Genomic DNA, 19,549 nt, shown 5'->3' with positions numbered 1-19,549 from the left:
GAATTCCGTACTCTGGCCAATCAGCACTGGCTAATGCATTGTATTGGCGTGATGAAGCAGTGCTGAATGTGTGTGCTTAGCACACACATTCAGCTCTACTTCATCGGGCTAATAGAATGCATTGGCCAATCAGCGCTGGCCAATGCATTCTATTAGCGTGAACTGAGTTTGCACAGGGGTTCTAGTGCACCCTCGGCTCTGCTACATCAGATTGCTACATCTGATGTAGCAGTGCCGAGTGTGCATCAGATGTGTAGTTGAGCAAAACTGACTCAGCACTGCTAAGTCTCTGCATTCGCATAGGAATGCATTGGCCAGCCTTCGGCCAATCAGCGCTGGCTCTGCCGGAGGAGGCGGAGTCTAAGGTCGGACCTGAATGGAGACTGGTGTGGAGCGATCTTAGACTCCGCCTCCTCCAGCAGAGCCAGCGCTGATTGGTCGAGTTCCGTACTCTGGCCAATCAGCGCTGGCCAATGCATTCTATTAGCCCGATGAAGTAGAGCTGAATGTGTGTGCTTAGCACACACATTCAGCTCTACTTCATAAGGCTAATAGAATACATTGGCCAATCAGCGCTGGCCAATGCATTCTATTAGCTTGATGAAGCAGAGTGTGCACAAGGGTTCAAGCGCACCCTCGGCTCTGATGTAGCAGAGCTGAGGGTGCACAAGGGTTCAAGTGCACCCTCGGCTCTCCTACATCAGAGCCGAGGGTGCGCTTGAACCCTTGTGCAGCCTCGGCTCTGCTACATCAGAGCCGAGGGTGCGCTTGAACCCTTGTGCACACTCTGCTTCATCAAGCTAATAGAATGCATTGGCCAGCACTGATTGGCCAGAGTACGGAATTCGGCCAATCAGCGCTGGCCAATGCATCCCTATGGGAAAAAGTTTATCTCACAAAAATCACAATTACACACCCGATAGAGCCCCAAAAAGTTATTTTTAATAACATTCCCCCCTAAATAAAGGTTATCCCTAGCTATCCCTGCCTGTACAGCTATCCCTGTCTCATAGTCACAAAGTTCACATTCTCATATGACCCGGATTTGAAATCCACTATTCGTCTAAAATGGAGGTCACCTGATTTCGGCAGCCAATGACTTTTTCCAATTTTTTTCAATGCCCCCAGTGTCGTAGTTCCTGTCCCACCTCCCCTGCGCTGTTATTGGTGCAAAAAAGGCGCCAGGGAAGGTGGGAGGGGAATCGAATTTTGGCGCACTTTACCACGTGGTGTTCGATTCGATTCGAACATGGCGAACACCCTGATATCCGATCGAACATGTGTTCGATAGAACACTGTTCGCTCATCTCTAATATTTACAATTATCCTATAATCCAACTGAAAAGTTTAATGAGGAGATCAAAATGTTAACATCAGAAGGGGTATCTTTAGGTATCCTTACAGAAATGGAAGCAGATTTTTTACATAATTCCTCCCCTACAGTAGCTACACTATATGGACTTCCCAAAATACACAAGTTGGAAAGACCGGTACCGCTGCGCCCTATAATTTCAGGAAGAAATTCCATCAATGAACGCTTGGGCTCATGGCTCGATAAAATCCTCCAACCCTTGGTACATCGTACTTCAGGATATATTCGGGATAGTAAGGAGGTGCTCAAATGTTTCAACAATTTTGAGTGGAACAAACATTACTCTTGGGTCACCTGTGACATACAGGCGTTATACCCTAGTATCCCCCATGGGGATGCTCTTGAGGCACTGGCGTTCCACCTTTACAAGTACAGCTGTTGCACTGAGATCTTCAATGAGTTCATTCTTACTGTCACTAAATATTTACTTACCCACAACTTTTTTGTTTTTGACAACATTTTTTATTTGCAGATACGGGGGGCACCCATGGGTGCCCCCTTCTCACCATCTTTAGCAAATTTATTTTTGTCTTACTGGGAGGAGCGGTTTTTGTTTTCTGTCCATAATCCTTTTTTGAATTATTTACACTGGTATGGGCGCTACATAGACGACCTACTTATCGTGTGGGTCGGTAATGTAGCGCCCATACCAGGTTTTATTGAGTTTCTGAATAACAACGATTTTGGTTTAAAATTTACATTTGAACATCAGTCTGTGGAAATTAATTTTTTGGACATTACCCTGAGGGGAGTGGCAGATGAGGGTAGGGTTGTTACTAAATTATATAGGAAGCCATCGGCAGGCAACAGTTTACTTAGAGCTACCAGCTGTCATCCGAGCGCCACTGTCCGGAGCATCCCCGTGGGGGAATTAATACGTGTCAAAAGAGCTTGTAATAATGATGATGATTATATCAAACAAGCCCAAGAACTTACAGGTAGATTAAAACAAAGAGATTACCCCAGCTGGATGATTGACAGGGCAAGGACCTTAGTTGAAATAAGAGACAGGAAGTCCTTGCTCTTAGATCAATCAACCATTAATGAAAAACAAAATGTTGTTTTTTCCACAGCTTTTAGCCTTGAATTCAAGGAAATAAAAAATATTATAGAAAAAAATCTGCCCATTCTAGAGGCTGATGACATTACTGGTAAAATCCTGGCAAATGGTATACAATTTGTCCCCAAAAGAGGTTCGACCTTAGGTGATGCCTTATCACCAAGTTTTTTACATACAAGTGCTGAATTGGGGAATCAAAAACTATCACCTAATGGATTTTTTAAATGCAAACAGCTTAAGTGTAAAACCTGCAAATACACAAATGATATCACTAGCCTGTCTAGTTTAACAACCAATTACAATGTCAGGTATTATTCACACATGAATTGCTGCACTGATGCGGTTGTTTACTGCATCAGGTGCGAGAAATGCAGAGTTGAATACATCGGATGTACAATGAGACCGTTAAAAAATAGAATTTTAGAGCATGTCAAAGACAGCAGCAAAAGTATATCAGAAGGCATGTCGGGGGCTTCAAAGCACTTCGCTCTGGTACACAAGGGATCAGTCTCCACCCTAAAATTTTGGGGTATAGATAAGATCCAAGCATCTCCCAGAGGTGGCAACATTAAGGAGCTCCTATTTAAAAAGGAGGCCCTGTGGATCTTGCGGTTTGGCAGCAGACAACCACAGGGCCTCAATATGAGATTGGATTTGTCGCTAATTTATTAAAAAAGATTTAGATATATACCTCTAACTCTAATTCAAGTTGGGAATTATATGCATCTCTTGCTGTTTTACTTTTAGGTACATGTTCCCTATACTTCTATTATTACAATTTATTAACTTTGATCTGATCTGTTCAAACCTGTTCAATATTTTATAACTTTATAATTCTACTGCACTTACCTCTTGGCATATAGTTGAGTGTGGTTTGTGCTTGTATTAGTAGGTATGAATAAGTTGTAATGGTTTCCTAATTGTTAATTGGCTAGTTGAAACTTGGACGGGCTTTGTCGGGCGAACCTAATATTAGTAGTGAACGCTAGAGGTCGCTTCCCCAGGTCAGGATCAAAGAAATATATTGTGATTGGTCAATTTATATCACGTGACCACAATAAATCTTTGAATGAGGGGTAGTGATTAACTTAATACTACAAAGAGACGCTAGAGGTCACTTTCCAACATACTGTCATATAGAATGCATCATGATTGGTCATTTTACATCACGTGACTAAATAAAATCTATGAATGAGGGATAGTAAAAACGATGTATATGACGATAGACCTCAACTAGGGGCTGCATGTAGCGTTTCTTGAAATCCTTATACAAGCGGCCTTTTGGATTTATATAGGTACGCAGTCCTATAGTGTTTTATTTGGATATATCACTTATACCGTTACCAACAGCCAATATACGTGCATGAATATATTGTGAATAATGTATCATTTAGCCTATGTTATGGTTTATAGTTGTTTATATTGTTGCATCGTCATATGATTATTTTTGGTCTATAAATGTACTATAGTGACATATTTAGGACATTTTGTTGTTGAATAAGAAAATTTCTATCTATGTAAGTGTATACAAGGTCTTCAGCTTACACTAATAATAAGGACAATACACAAGATGCATGTTTTACGAATAAATTTATTTACGTCATTCCTGAGACAGGATTAGGCGTTTCTGCTGAGGAAGTTTAATTAACTACACCTGTAATATGTGGGTTATATAAGGAAGTTCTAGTCTCACTTGTTTAGGGCATTTACAAGACTATGAATAAGAGACCGTTTTTGTGTCTCGAAACGCGTCAGTCAGCCTAATATGTAGTTATTGCGGTTTTTAATTCACTTTCATGTTTTTTCTAATCTTTTTTCACTTGTACGTTATGGTGTCTTTACCAATTTTTAAATGAAGCAATAAAAGTTATTTTTTATCAACGAACAAGAGCTGCGGATCTTACCTTCAAAATAGTTTCTATTTATTTATGCCCTTATGCGTTATGCATTGAACGTAACTATATTCATTCATTGTCTTTGTACCCCAGCTATTTTTGCCTGTGCGGCGGTTCGTCTCTGTGGCCGCTTATATGTGATATATGAGGCAGGCGCGTGTACGCGTGCGCGTCTGGCCAAACTTTATTAATACAACTTTGGAGCACAATGACGTCATCGCGCTACGCGTACGTGATGACGTCATCTGTGACTCGCGGTCATGCGCAGTTGACAACCAGCCGGATTAGGGAAGGAGGGACGAATGGAGCTCCGTTGAGCAGGTGATCCTTATTATCTATATGTATTCTTGGTTATATATACCGCGCCTTGGTCTATGGTTATTCAGCCTCCTGACGAAGCCGAGTGAAGGCGAAACGCGCGTCAGGCGTTTCCCATGGTCCTACCAGTCTCTGACTGAGTCCCCTGTGTTATTTTCTCCATTTATATAGTGGTACCTACAGAGAATATGTCTACACCTACGGGTATGTATTAAGGTGACCCTATTTGGGGTGCCTCTTTTCTTGTGAGGACATGTGTATTCTAGTCCCCTAGCCTATGATCGGTGTGTAATATTAAGTATCTAATTGGGGATTATATTCCTCTTTTTGTGATTCTTGTTCTTGCACTTTTATATATATCATGTTTGGGGTCTGACTCAGCCTTTGACTGGTGGGAGGGTTTTTGGTATTCTTCCGCTACTCTATGGGGAAATTTATCTTTTTCCCTATGTGTGTCTCCCTTGTTTGTTGATGTACTGTTTTATGTGATATTTATTAATAAAGTTATGTCATTTTTATATTCTGTGTCTCTAGTTGTTTGAAAGGTATATTTGTATTTGTTTTGAGACCAGGCTGTTTTGCACTCTTGGGTTCTTGTTTTTGGTTTATCTAACAGTATGTCAGACAGAGAAGCAACAGGCCCTGCACAGGGGAGGGATACAGGCCTAAATGTTTCTGGTGCAGGCACAGGTTGCAGCAAAGTAAGGGGGTGTAGCAGCAGAGGTCACTTCCAGATGCCTGAGCTCCCAGTGTTAGTAAGAGGTCGTGTCTTGATCAGCAACCCAGCGGTTCTAGAATGGTTGACTCGGTCATCCATTTCATCCCAAGTCACATCAGACACCCCCAGCCAAGAGTTGGTGAGTTCATCAGACACAGCCCTTATTTGGCATGGCCCGGGAACAGGCCCAGTGCCCTCACCTGTCCTCAACCTGCCTCTATCCTTTTCTGTTCTCTCAGCCAGAGAAGTATTCTATGCTGTGGGCTTAGCTCCACTATACAGCAAGAACAAGCTACTAGAGGACAGTCAGCAGCTAGTGCCCAGCCAAGATCTGGAGGGGACATCTGCCGCCACCTCCTCCAATAGGCGGGCAAGTAGTGATGAGGAGAGTGACGTGAGAGCTGGCGTTAAAAGTGGTCAGGCTCCTGGCTCAGAGACCGTGGAGGACGATGTGCAGACAGTACTCGATGATGATGTAGCTGATCACAACTGGGAGCCGGGTGACAAAGGGGCTTTATCATCATCGGGAGAAGGGGGTGGCAGCTTGCACATGAGGCAGCGGCGCAGGCAGCAAGTCAGTACCATGGGTGGGAAGCAGCAGTGGTAGGTTTGAAGCCAAAAGTGCCCTGTGTAGACCATCTGCTTCACAGGAGCCTTCCTGCCAAGAAAGCAGTGGTGCAGCAGTTCATGGAGGCAGAGTTGGTAGTAGTTAGTCTGTGCGGAGTATTGGAGCAGTTTTTAGTTCAGCCGCTGGAGAAGTTGAACATGACCATATGTTGAATCTCTGGCCAGAAGGTGAAGCTTAGCCAGAGTGCCAATGTTGGCACCACAGCCTTGCATCAACAAATGCAGCATCACCATAAAGTGGCTACTCCACCTCAGTCAAAGGAAGCTGTGTGTTCTTCCCATCATTTGGTCCTGATGCTCCTGCTCCTCCTCCTAGTCGGTCATTGCGTCTCCAATCGTTCACCCAAGCGAGTTCAAAGAGACAACTGTATGTGTGCACTCATCCAACAGTGCAGAAGCTGAAAGTGCTCCTGTCCAAGTTGCTGGTGCTGCAATCCCTCCCTTTCCATGTGGTGGACTCTGCACCTTTCAGAGAACTGAGGGCTTGTGCCGAGCTGAGTTTAAGAGTCCCAAGCTGTCATTTCTTTGTCAAAAAGGCAGTACAAGCCCTGCCCAAATATGTAGAACAGAAAGTGGGCTAGTCCTTGAGCCTGTCGGTGTCTGCCAAAGTGCATGGCGGTGCCGACGTGTGGAGCTGTAACTACAGTCAAGGACAATATATGTCCTTTACGGATCACTAGGTGAATGTGGTTCCTGCCCATACACACCAGCAACTTGGCCAGGTGACACTGCTTCTGCCTCCACGTTCTCACGCCATTAGTCCTGCAATAATATCCGCTTTATTCCACTGTGTCCTCATCCTTCACTGCAGGGACAATTCACAGTGCTACTCCTCCATACCACATGTGCAGGGCACGGTGGTTTCACGCTGTTCTACACCTTGTTTGCCTGGCCAAACGGAGTCACTCACCTGGCACTGCCATGGCTGCTGTAGGTGGGTGGGGGGGAGCAGTATCAGCTCCATCATGCTGCTGCCACCTCCACATTACGTCACCTTGCCACTCTGTTTTTCATAGCCACTCAGTTGTGTCACCGTTGTAGATAGGAGAGTGGGTCAGTGACTTACAGAATTTCATCAAACTGTATGGTCTAGAATAGGGATCCGCCATCAAGTAAAGGTCTGAGCTGAATAGCAACTGAACACGTCCAGCATTTTTGACAATATTTTTCCCGACAAAAAGACGTCTAACTATAAGACATACAAGAAAAATTAGGAAAAAATATTTCCTAATGTGGCAGTATACTGTGTGGTCGGCATTAAGGAGCATTATACTGTTGGTGGCGCAATAAGGAGCTTAGGTGCACTAAGGTGCATTATATACTGAGGAGCAAAACAGTAACAATGTAGTTACATGACAAGAATCTGCATAACTAATCATGTGCTAAACAGTTGCAAGTCAAATCTTTGTATGATAGCCGAGATGGTTGTTTATAAATGATGGTAGTCTGACATTTTTGCAATTTTTCTGCTGTCCCACTTCCGATAGTAGGCTGGGTCAAAATGCCATGGTGGCAAGCAAATTTGACTGCAGGAAGTCATGCAGAACTTGGGTATCGACTGCAATTGGAGCGTGGAAATAGAATAAGAGTTATGAATGTGGGGACTATACTTGAAGAGCGCAAGTTAGATGACAAGAAGTTTTGTGACTATCCTACATGTACACATAGAACTATACACAATGTAACTTAAGGCCTACTTGTTTCCTACTGGAAATACATATAATTCTTCGGAGAAAATTAGCTAAAATTGGGGATAATGGGAAAAATGCTAATTGTGGATTCTTTAACTATTTTAGTCCCATGGTAAATAGTACAAACCGCAGTTGGTGTTTTAATAAAAAATACAACTATGCTTGTCAATGCTGCATTTATGATGATAAAAAACCTGAGGTCTTCTGTCTGCCACCAGAATTTTTTTTTTATTATATGCACATAAATGGGTACCTGCAGGGGATCGAGGCACTTGCACCTTGGCTAAATTGATACCTTTATAGTACCACATGATAATATGCCATACGTACATATTCCTAAGGGTAGCAGACAATAGACGCCAAGCAGACGGTAAAGCTCATCTCATCATTTTCATAAATTTGAAACATTTTGGAAAACATTGTTCCTGTACCCAATGGTTTTGATAATCTTAGATCATTTCTTTGAATTAGGAGATTTATTTGATAAAGTCAAATACATAGATTTGTTTTCAAGTATTTGGGATATATATATATATATATATATATATATATATATATATATATATATATATATATATATAAATATGTGAATTTATTAGATATGTAATGGCCAATAAAAATTAAATATTAAAAAAGTTTTAAAAAGTGGTGCAGATTTGATGTAGAATTCTGGATGTGCTGTACGCATGTGAATGAGACCTTGTGAACATTGTATTCAGTCTATTCATTAATAGAACATCATGGACTTGTGTCTTTATCCACCTGATAAACCTACCAAGTTAATCCAGGGGAAGGTAATAAATCCCAAGAGGTTACCCCATCAAAGGAAAAAAATTTCTTCCCAACTCCAAATATGAAGTCCATGGATCAACTTCTGAAATGTTGCAGTCTCAGAAATCACATATTGATCCCCTAAACCAGGGGTGGGCAATTAATTTTCCCATGGGCCACATGAGAAATTGTAACAGTTCTAGAGGGCCATGCGTGTCGTGGCAAATTTAGCTCCACCCACTTCTCTGCTGACTCTGCCCATTCTCAATCATTTTTACATGTGCCCCACAAAGTAAAATCCTCCTACAGTCACCCTAACATTATACACCCCCACATTATAACATTTCCCTCCAAATGTCCCACAGTATTAAGTCCCTCTCCTGGTGCCCCAGTATAAACCAGCAGAAACTAGAGGGGACATTAAACTGGGGCAGCTATCCCCCATGGTTTAATATCCTCCTCCACTTGCCCCAGTTTAATGTCACCCTCCATCTGCCCCCTTCTTTCTCTTCCGTTCCTTAGCTGCTATGGTCTCCTAGTATATCTTCTCTTCTCAGCATATGTGTGTCTACATCTGTATTATATTTACTGTGTATTATCCTGTATCTATATTACTATGCTGCTGTAACATACTGAAATTTCCCCACTGTGGGACTATTAAAGGATTATCTTATCTAGTTTAATGTCCCCCCTACATGTGCATTAAGTTTAATTGCCCATAGTTCCCCCCTCTTGCTTACACATGCTGTCTCTTCTCTCTTTATCATCCAGCAGCCCCCATTGCCGGCAGCTTGAAGCAAGCGCACAGTCCCGTGTGGCTCTGCCCACTAACGAGTCATAGCCTATCCTGGTGATAGGCTGTGATGACATCATCACAGGTCCTTGAAAAATCTTCCACTAGCTATACGGGCCGGACAGAAGCAGTCACAGGGCCGGTTGTGACCCGCGGGCCGCACATTGCCCAGGTCTGCCTTAAACTATAGGAGGTAGCAGCCCCGCCACCCACTCCCCTCTTCTGTTGTTTATACCACTAACATTAGGTTCACACTATCATTTGAGTCTCCGATGTTCAGGTCCGTATGGAGACCCAAAAGATGGAGACCCTATCCGCTTAAAAAAGGGTTACCTACAGAAACCCCATAGACTATAATGGGGTCTGCAGGGGTTTCCAATGTTTTTTTTACTGAAATAGTCCATCTTGCAGGACTTTTCTCTCCTCCCATAATAAGTGGAATCTGGGACTGAGTTTCTGGGACTGCAATGCAAGTATGAATCTAGAGCCTTATGCCTCGTTCACATCTGCGTTTGTTAATCCGTTCGAGGAGTCCGTATGAGGACCTCCCCCCCCCCCTCGAATGGAATACCAAACACATTGGCAAGCGGTGTGCAGTGAAAGCACACAGAGCCCATACACTATAATGGGGTCCGTGTGCTCTCCGCGTGGTGTCCACATGGAACATGTGGACAGAAAAATACTTTGTGATCTATTTCATGTCCGCATGTTTCGTGTGGGCAGCACGCAGAAAGCACACAGACTCCATTATAGTCTATGGGGTCCGTGCATACCACTTGTCAGTGCATTTGGTAGTTCGTTCGGGGGGGTCCCAATACAGACGCCTGGATGTGATTACCAAACGCAGATATGAACGAGACCTTAGTCTTGCTGGAGGATGGAGAGGGTTAGAAGAAGGAGAAAAATGATTTTTACTACCAGCCTCAGCGGCTGCCGTCCACCTAGGCACTGGCCTTATGGCGCCTATTCATAAACACGTAGCTGCTCTGCTTACGATGGTTTATATAAAATTATAAAATGGTTAATATAACAAAAATGAAAAATAAAAATTCCAAAAAAGTTGGGATCCAAGCGGTATCAAAGAAAGGCACCTTCAAACACAAAGATAGAATTAAAAAACAAGTGTCTATTAACAATGGGTAACAAGTTATGAGATACAGTTACATATGTTATTATGACATATTCTATACACAGGGTTAATATATCGGTGGTTTATCTAGATTTTGAGATTATTATTGCACAACAGACATTTCCTCATCATCAATTAGCGCTCTGAATTGCTTTGTGACTTTACTTTGACTCTAGCTTGTATGTTTTCCATACTACTAAAAAAAAAAATAAAAATATAAAGTCTTCTCCACTGTGTGAGTTCTTTGGTCTTTTAGACAATTTGATTTCTCTGCATAACATTTCCAAACATTCTGAATGCAACAAGTGTCAACAAGGTGTCAACAAGATCTAATTTAACGTTGTAACCGCGTTCTGAACATGAAAATGGTTTCTCACCGTGTGAATTCTCTGATGTTTAACAAGATGTGATTTATTTGTAAAACATTTCCCACATACTGAACATGAATATGGCTTCTCCCCCGTGTGAATTCTCTCATGTTTAAGAAGATTTGATTTGTCTCTGAAATATTTCCCACATTCTAAACATAAAAATGGCTTCTCTCCCGTGTGAATTCTCTCATGTTTAACGAGAAGTGTTTTATTTGAAAAACATCTCCCACATTCTGAACATTGAAATGGCTTCTCCCCTGTGTGAATTCTCTGATGTATAACAAGTTGCGCTTTAGAGATATGATCTTTTCCACATTCTAAACATGAAAATGGTCTCTCCCCTGTGTGAAGTCTGTGATGTAGAACAAGATGAGATTTCTGGCTATAACATTTCCCACATTCCGAACATGAATATGGCCTCTCTCCTGTGTGAATTCTGTAATGTATAACAAGATCTGACTTCTGGCCAAAATATTTTCCACATTGTGAACATAAATACGATTTCTCCCCCGTGTGAATTTTCTTATGTTTAACAAGATGTGATTTAGTTGAAAAACATTTCCCACATTGTGGACATGAATATGGCTTCTCTCCTGTGTGAAGTCTCTCATGGCTAACAAGAGCTGATTTTTGGCTAAAATATTTCCCACATTCTGAACATGAAAATGTTTTCTCTCCTGTGTGAAGTCTCTGATGTCGAATAAGAGCTGATTTTTGGCTAAAACATTTCCCACATAAAGTACATGAAAGTGACTTTCCTGTCTGAATTATGTTATGTCCAGCAATACCTAAGTTAGAGCTGTAACTTTCCCCGACTTCTGGACATAAATATGGCTTCTCCTCTCTAATATCTCTCTGATGTACAACATTCTTTCCGTGACTTTTAATTTGCTGCTCAGTCTGTGAGAGATCAGAAGATCGGACCTGTATAGAAGGATCAGATAATAGATCTTTGCTGTGAAGGGCTGTGGGTACAGTTGGGATCATGGCTTGTTCTTCATATGTATCTTGTATGATACCACCATCATCTGCTTTATAATCTGAAGAGATGAGATGTTCCTCTGTGCTCCAGGTACAGTCATCTGCCAAGAAGAGAACTGATTTTATGATTTCTAAAATTATAATATTTTAACAATATTTTCATTTCTATATACCATTTGGCATACAAATTACAAGGCATCTAGAAAAATTATACTAAGACAACGGGGACAAAACAGATAAACATCTAACAGTAGACTTCAGAGTGAGGACCAGTAGATGATGATGTTTGGCCACCAGGCTGTTCTCCTCTTCTATCTTGCAGCCACCATCTTTCTACAGTGCCTACAAGTAGTATTCAACCCCCTGCAGATTTAGCAGGTTTGATAAGATGCAAATAACTTAGAGCCGTCAAACTTCAAACAAGAGCAGGATTTATTAACAGATGTATAGATCTTACAAACCAAAAAGTTATGTTGCTCAGTTAAATTTCAATAAATTTTAAACATAAAAGTGTGGGTCAATTATTATTCAACCCCTAGGTTTAATATTTTGTGGAGTAACCTTTGTTTGCAATTACAGCTAATAATCGTCTTTTATAAGACCTGATCAGGCCGGCACAGGTCTCTGGAGTTATCTTGGCCCACTCCTCCATTCAGATCTTCTCCAAGTTATCTAGGTTCTTTGGGTGTCTCATGTGGACTTTAATCTTGAGCTCCTTCCACAAGTTTTCAATTGGGTTAAGGTCAGGAGACTGACTAGGCCACTGCAACACCTTGATTTTTTCCCTCTTGGTTTTCTTGGCTGTGTGCTTTGGGTCGTTGTCTTGTTGGAAGATGAAATGACGACCCATCTTAAGATCCTTGATGGAGGAGCGGAGGTTCTTGTCCAAAATCTCCAGGTAGGCCGTGCTATCCATCTTCCCATGGATGCGGACCAGATGGCCAGGCCCCTTGGCTGAGAAGCAGCCCCACAGCATGATGCTGCCACCACCATGCTTGACTGTAGGGATGGTATTCTTGGGGTCGTATGCAGTGCCATCCAGTCTCCAAACGTCACATGTGTGGTTGGCACCAAAGATCTCGATCTTGGTCTCATCAGACCAGAGAACCTTGAACCAGTCTGTCTCAGAGTCCTCCAAGTGATCATGAGCAAACTGTAGACGAGCCTTGACATGACGCTTTGAAAGTAAAGGTACCTTCCAGGCTCGTCTGGAACGGAGACCATTGTGGTGGAGAACGTTACTTATGGTATTGACTGAAACCAAAGTCCCCACTGCCATGAGATCTTCCCGGAGCTCCTTCCTTGTTGTCCTTGGGTTAGCCTTGACTCTTCGGACAATCCTGGCCTCGGCACGGGAGGAAACTTTCAAAGGCTGTCCAGGCCGTGGAAGGCTAACAGTAGTTCCATAAGCCTTCCACTTCCGGATGATGCTCCCAACAGTGGAGACAGGTAGGCCCAACTCCTTGGAAAGGGTTTTGTACCCCTTGCCAGCCTTGTGACCCTCCACGATCTTGTCTCTGATGGCCTTGGAATGCTCCTTTGTCTTTCCCATGTTGACCATGTATGAGTGCTGTTCACAAGTTTGGGGAGGGTCTTAAACAGTCAGAAAAGGCTGGAAAAAGAGATAATGAATCCAAACATGTGAAGCTCATTATTCTTTGTGCCTGAACTACTTCTTAATACTTTAGGGGAACCAAACAGAATTCTGGTGGTTTGAGGGGTTGAATAATAAATGACCCTCTGAATAAACTTTTCACAATTTAAAAAAAAATTAAACAAAGAAATAACATTATTTTTTGCTGCAGTGCATTTCACACTTCCAGGCTGATCTACAGTCCAAATGTCACAATGCCAAGTTACTTCCGAATGTGTAAACCTGCTAAATCTGCAGGGGGTTGAATACTACTTGTAGGCACTGTAGGTTCATGTGTCACTGCTCCTGTCACCTCTTTCTTTTCGTGTAATGCTCAGTGGAGAACCATAAAGGCTCCTGTGAGTCTCACACACTCCCCGACTACATGTGCTTTAGCACAGACAGGATGGAAATAGAGATTGGCAAACCTTTCAAGATCAGTTTCAAGTTCAGACCAAAAGTTTGATTTTTGTGTCTTAACAGGAAGTAAATCAGGGATAGGGAACCTTCGGCTCTCCAGCTGCTGTAAAACTACAACTCCCAACATGCTCCATTCACTTCCATGGGAGTTCCAAGAACAGCAGAGCAAGTATGCATGCTGGGAGTTGTAGTTTTGTAACAGCTGGAGAGCCGTACGTTCCCTATGCCTGGAGTAAATTCTAGACTTTATCATCCTTGAATTATCTTCCTCTGTTTAATCTCTCCCCACAAAATGGACACCTTCTGGTTCTACCTTGGCCTTATAAACTTATTATGAATCATCAGTGATGTCCCCTGTCACGTGATCATTCTTCTCTGTTTTCTCCTTGCTTTCACATGTCGTATTCGGATTTGCTCCAACTTGATTTTTTATTTTTTTTTAAATTTGTGCTGGACCCACTTCAAAATGTACCAATACCGAGCACTGATAGTGGGCAATAGCACCAGGTCGGCTGAGGAAAGACCCGGCAGCTATGGCAGACGCTTAGTTCCCTAGCGGCCGCCATATTTAAATAACCAACATCCGCCATAAGGGTGCATTCACACGATGTAATGTGGAGCGCAATCTGGCACGTATACACGTGACGGCAGATGATGCGCTCAAAATGCTCTCATTTATTTCAATGGGAGTTAGGAGCGTATACGCTGTAAAATCACGGGTGCAAAATACGTATACGCTCCTAACTCCCATTGAAATGAATGAGAGCATTTTGAGCGCGTCATCTGCCGGCACGTGTATATGTGCCAGATTGTGCTCCACGTTACATCGTGTGAACGCACTCTAATAGTACAGTGCATGGGTTAAAGGAAGGGTTAAAGGTGAAGTTTTAATGAGTGGTTCTTTTTTTGTGAGTACTGTACATCTGACTACTTGGTATATCAGTGTCTGCTGGAGGCATATGGATCAGTATGTGTGAATTACATGTCACTGACTAGTTGTAACCTGATACAAATAGAATGAGATACTTTTTACTTTTAGTACTGAGCGCCTGTAATGAAGAAAAAGCCCTTGTTTACACAGAAATATTTCATTTCGGGATTCTTTACTGTAAAAGCAGTGAGATTGTGGAACTCACTGCCATAGGATGTGGTGATGGTGGATTCATTGTGCAAGTTCAAGAAAGTCCTGAATGTCGCTCTTGACCATAAAAATATTACAGGTTACAGGTTTTAGATTTTGGCAAGGACAATCTGACCCTGGGGTGTATACTGATTGTAGGATTTGGATTTGGGAAGAGATTTTCTCCCCTTACATGGGGCAATTGGCATAAGGCTCATGGTTTTTTTTTTGGCCTTTCTCTGGATCAATGTTGAAGTATTATTATAGGTTGGACTTGATGGACCTGTGTCTTCATCCGACCTCATCTACTATCTAACTACGTCCATATTCCAGGAGTGATTTTATGTCAATTTTATAAAAGTAACGTTTGTCTTATCACCTACATACAGTATCACATTAAAAAAACAAATCATCACATAACTATAGCAGGCGAATGAGGCGATTCTGTGTCCTCTATTTATTGGGTGGTTACCTGTAGGAATGTCCTCCGTACACTCATCACTGCTCACATATGTCTCAGGAACAACAATAATGTTCAGATCTTCACCCGGATGCAAAAGCTGCAAAACAAATATTGTAAAAGTCACCAGACGGATGAAGAAGTCACGTGTGATGTTTTATAGGAGAAGAAAAGATCATTTATTATCATGACCACCAAAAGTGACAGCAGGAGTTATCTGACCAAATAGCTGCAGGTCTCCTGGATAAATCCACCATGTTGTCATCTACCTGATCATCCTGGAGGACATTTTCTTCCTTACAGTCCTGTGGTAGAAGAGGACTGGGACATCTCTCCATTGCTCCACTGTTCAACCAGCAGCCTCCATAGCCAGTAAACTGTGAGAAGATCCAGACAACATGTCATGTCTATGGTCAGCTTTATCCTGCCATCTCCACTTTTCTCATTACACAAGTAGAAAACATCTAATACTGTGGGATAAAACCAGACTGACCACGAGACCTTCACAGCCCTTCTACAGGGCAGAGGAAGATCTCATGTCACCTTATCTCCATCTACCTGATCATCCTGGAGGACATTTTCTTCATTACAATTCTGTGGTAGAAGAGGACTGGGACATCTCTCCGGTGATGTTCTCTTACTGGATGGAACTGGAGGAAACACATACAGGGACTGAATTCATTCTTTCCATACAGATAATGAGAGGCCGTGTGTATTTAGTCATGTCTATTACCTGCTGATGTGAGGGGCTGCTGATCCTCCATCATCACCTCCTTGTACACATCTTTGTGTCCTTCTAAATACTCCCACTCCTCCATGGAGAAATAGACAGTGACATCCTGACACCTTATAGGAACCTGACAACACAATGATACAGTCATCACCAGATCCCTTCATAGAGCTCCTGTATAATGTCCCAGCATTCCCAGCAGTGTCACCTCTCCAGTCAGCAGCTCAATCATCTTGTTGGTGAGTTCTAGGATCTTCTGTCCATTGATCTTCTCATATATCAGGGAGTGAGGTGGAGGCCCCGGGATTGGGCTCAGGGTTCTCCCCCATCCATCAGATACAGGAGCCTGACAGCGCCCACTAGAGGTCTTCTTCACTACTGTGTAATCCTGTTTATGGAGAGACACATTAATAAATATCACTCCATCCATTCCCAGAGTCCCTCACCTCTCCAGTCATGTCATCTGTTATTACTATAGATAAGAATGATGTAATGTGACATCATCAGAATCTCTCACCTCTCCAGTAAGTTGGTGCAGGATCTCTAGGGTGAGATTTATTATTCTTTCTGCCATCTTGTCTCTGTCTCTATCCATCCTTGTTGGGCCCATCAGAAAAATGTTCCTTTATAGAAGATATCTACTGAGTGGATTCTATACTGGAGGATCCAGAATGGAAAGAAGATGAGTCAATTTAAAGTCAAACTAAAAACGCATGTAAAAGTATACTTACAGAACTTATAAGAGGAAACATTAAAATTGTACATAAACTTTTGAGTAACTTTAGATTTTTTAGCAGTATTTGCTTTATGTACGTTACTAATGAATTCTGGCTTCTTTTTGTAACACATAGGTAATAGTGAATTATAGAGAGTGAATTTGCCGCAAAATTTTATGAAATGTATGTATATTTGGTATTAACCCACAATTTACCTGATAGAAGAGGAAAAATCCTATTGTAACATAATCCTCTTTTTATATACTCCACCAATCATGTGACACATTTCAGCCAATAGGAAATAAACTTCATTTATAAAATCTCCCGATCGTATGGCGTGGCGTATTTTAACGAATAGAAACAACCACTGCGCGTTACTGCGCCTATCTACCATGTCTAAGCCCATGACCCTGGCATTACCACAACGCAATGAGGGAACGGATGTTTTCAATGGGTGGCCTCAGATCATGTGATCGAGTGTACATACAAATCCGGGCAACATGGACTGGTCAATAAAGTCATCGTCAATCGATGATCGTGTAATCTGCCGAACCACACAAGGATTATCAATCAATCCCTGCAGTAGACATGAAGGAAACTTCTGATTGGCTGCTGCTATAGGACTGGCGCACAGCCTGGCCAATAAGGGAAGGCGAAATCCCTGACACACCAATTATTATTACCAGCACGTCCCCCTGGTGTGAATACTGAGCAAGGATCATAGAGATGGTAGTGAAGGGGTTACTGACACAAGCGGCCCAGTAATCCTGACAGACAGTGACGGTGACGGTACATACACAGATATATACAGATATATACTCACATACACACACATACCTCCACCTGTACAGCTCTACACTAGGTATATGGCAGAGGAGGAAATCTACTGGGGAAAGGACCTGTGATGATGTCATGATCATGTGACCAGTCGTGTGGGAGGAGACAGACGTCAGGTTTTTTCATGAGGTAAAATAGATGCGCGCGCTTCATGAGCCTCAGAACACAGATCTGTCCTATATGTTATATAATGTATGTTATATACACACACGGCTCTATACTGTATGTTATATATACACGGCTCTATACTGTATGTTATATACACACACGGCTCTATACTGTATGTTATATATACACGGCTCTATACTGTATGTTATATACACACACGGCTCTATACTGTATGTTATATATACACGGCTCTATACTGTATGTTATATATACACGGCTCTATACTGTATGTTATATATACACGGCTCTATACTGTATGTTATATATACACGGCTCTATACTGTATGTTATATATACACGGCTCTATACTGTATGTTATATATACACGGCTCTATACTGTATGTTATATATACACGGCTCTATACTGTATGTTATATATACACGGCTCTATACTGTATGTTATATATACACGGCTCTATACTGTATGTTATATACACACACGGCTCTATACTGTATGTTATATATACACGGCTCTATACTGTATGTTATATATACACGGCTCTATACTGTATGTTATATATACACGGCTCTATACTGTATGTTATATATACACGGCTCTATACTGTATGTTATATATACACGGCTCTATACTGTATGTTATATATACACGGCTCTATACTGTATGTTATATATACACGGCTCTATACTGTATGTTATGTATACACGGCTCTATACTGTATGTTATATATACACGGCTCTATACTGTATGTTATATACACACACGGCTCTATACTGTATGTTATATATACACGGCTCTATACTGTATGTTATATACACACACGGCTCTATACTGTATGTTATATATACACGGCTCTATACTGTATGTTATATATACACGGCTCTATACTGTATGTTATATATACACGGCTCTATACTGTATGTTAAATATATACGGCTCTATACTGTATGTTATATACACACACGGCTCTATACTGTATGTTATATATACACACGGCTCTATACTGTATGTTATATATACACGGCTCTATACTGTATGTTATATACACACACGGCTCTATACTGTATGTTATATATACACGGCTCTATACTGTATGTTATATACACACACAGCTCTATACTGTATGTTATATATACACGGCTCTATACTGTATGTTATATATACACGGCTCTATACTGTATGTTATATATACACGGCTCTATACTGTATGTTATATATACACGGCTCTATACTGTATGTTAAATATATACGGCTCTATACTGTATGTTATATACACACACGGCTCTATACTGTATGTTATATATACACACGGCTCTATACTGTATGTTATATATACACGGCTCTATACTGTATGTTATATATACACGGCTCTATACTGTATGTTATATATACACGGCTCTATACTGTATGTTATATACACACACGGCTCTATACTGTATGTTATATACACACACGGCTCTATACTGTATGTTATATACACACACGGCTCTATACTGTATGTTATATATACACGGCTCTATACTGTATGTTATATATACACGGCTCTATACTGTATGTTATATATACACGGCTCTATACTGTATGTTATATATACACGGCTCTATACTGTATGTTATATACACACACGGCTCTATACTGTATGTTATATATACACGGCTCTATACTGTATGTTATATACACACACAGCTCTATACTGTATGTTATATATACACGGCTCTATACTGTATGTTATATATACACGGCTCTATACTGTATGTTATATATACACGGCTCTATACTG

The 19,549-nt window shown here is 41.5% G+C and overlaps 1 pseudogene; it reads right to left on the bottom strand.

Annotated features, from left to right (window-relative positions):
- Positions 1-10,377: 10,377 nt before the first annotated feature.
- On the bottom strand, positions 10,378-17,677 carry LOC142209086 (uncharacterized; annotated as a pseudogene).
- Positions 17,678-19,549: the final 1,872 nt, after the last annotated feature.

Source organism: Leptodactylus fuscus, chromosome 6 (genome assembly GCF_031893055.1).
Source record: "Leptodactylus fuscus isolate aLepFus1 chromosome 6, aLepFus1.hap2, whole genome shotgun sequence".
Classification (NCBI taxonomy): Eukaryota; Metazoa; Chordata; class Amphibia; order Anura; family Leptodactylidae; genus Leptodactylus; species Leptodactylus fuscus.
The sequence above is the reverse complement of the archived record's forward strand: the minus strand, read 5'-3'. Positions and strand labels throughout refer to the sequence as shown.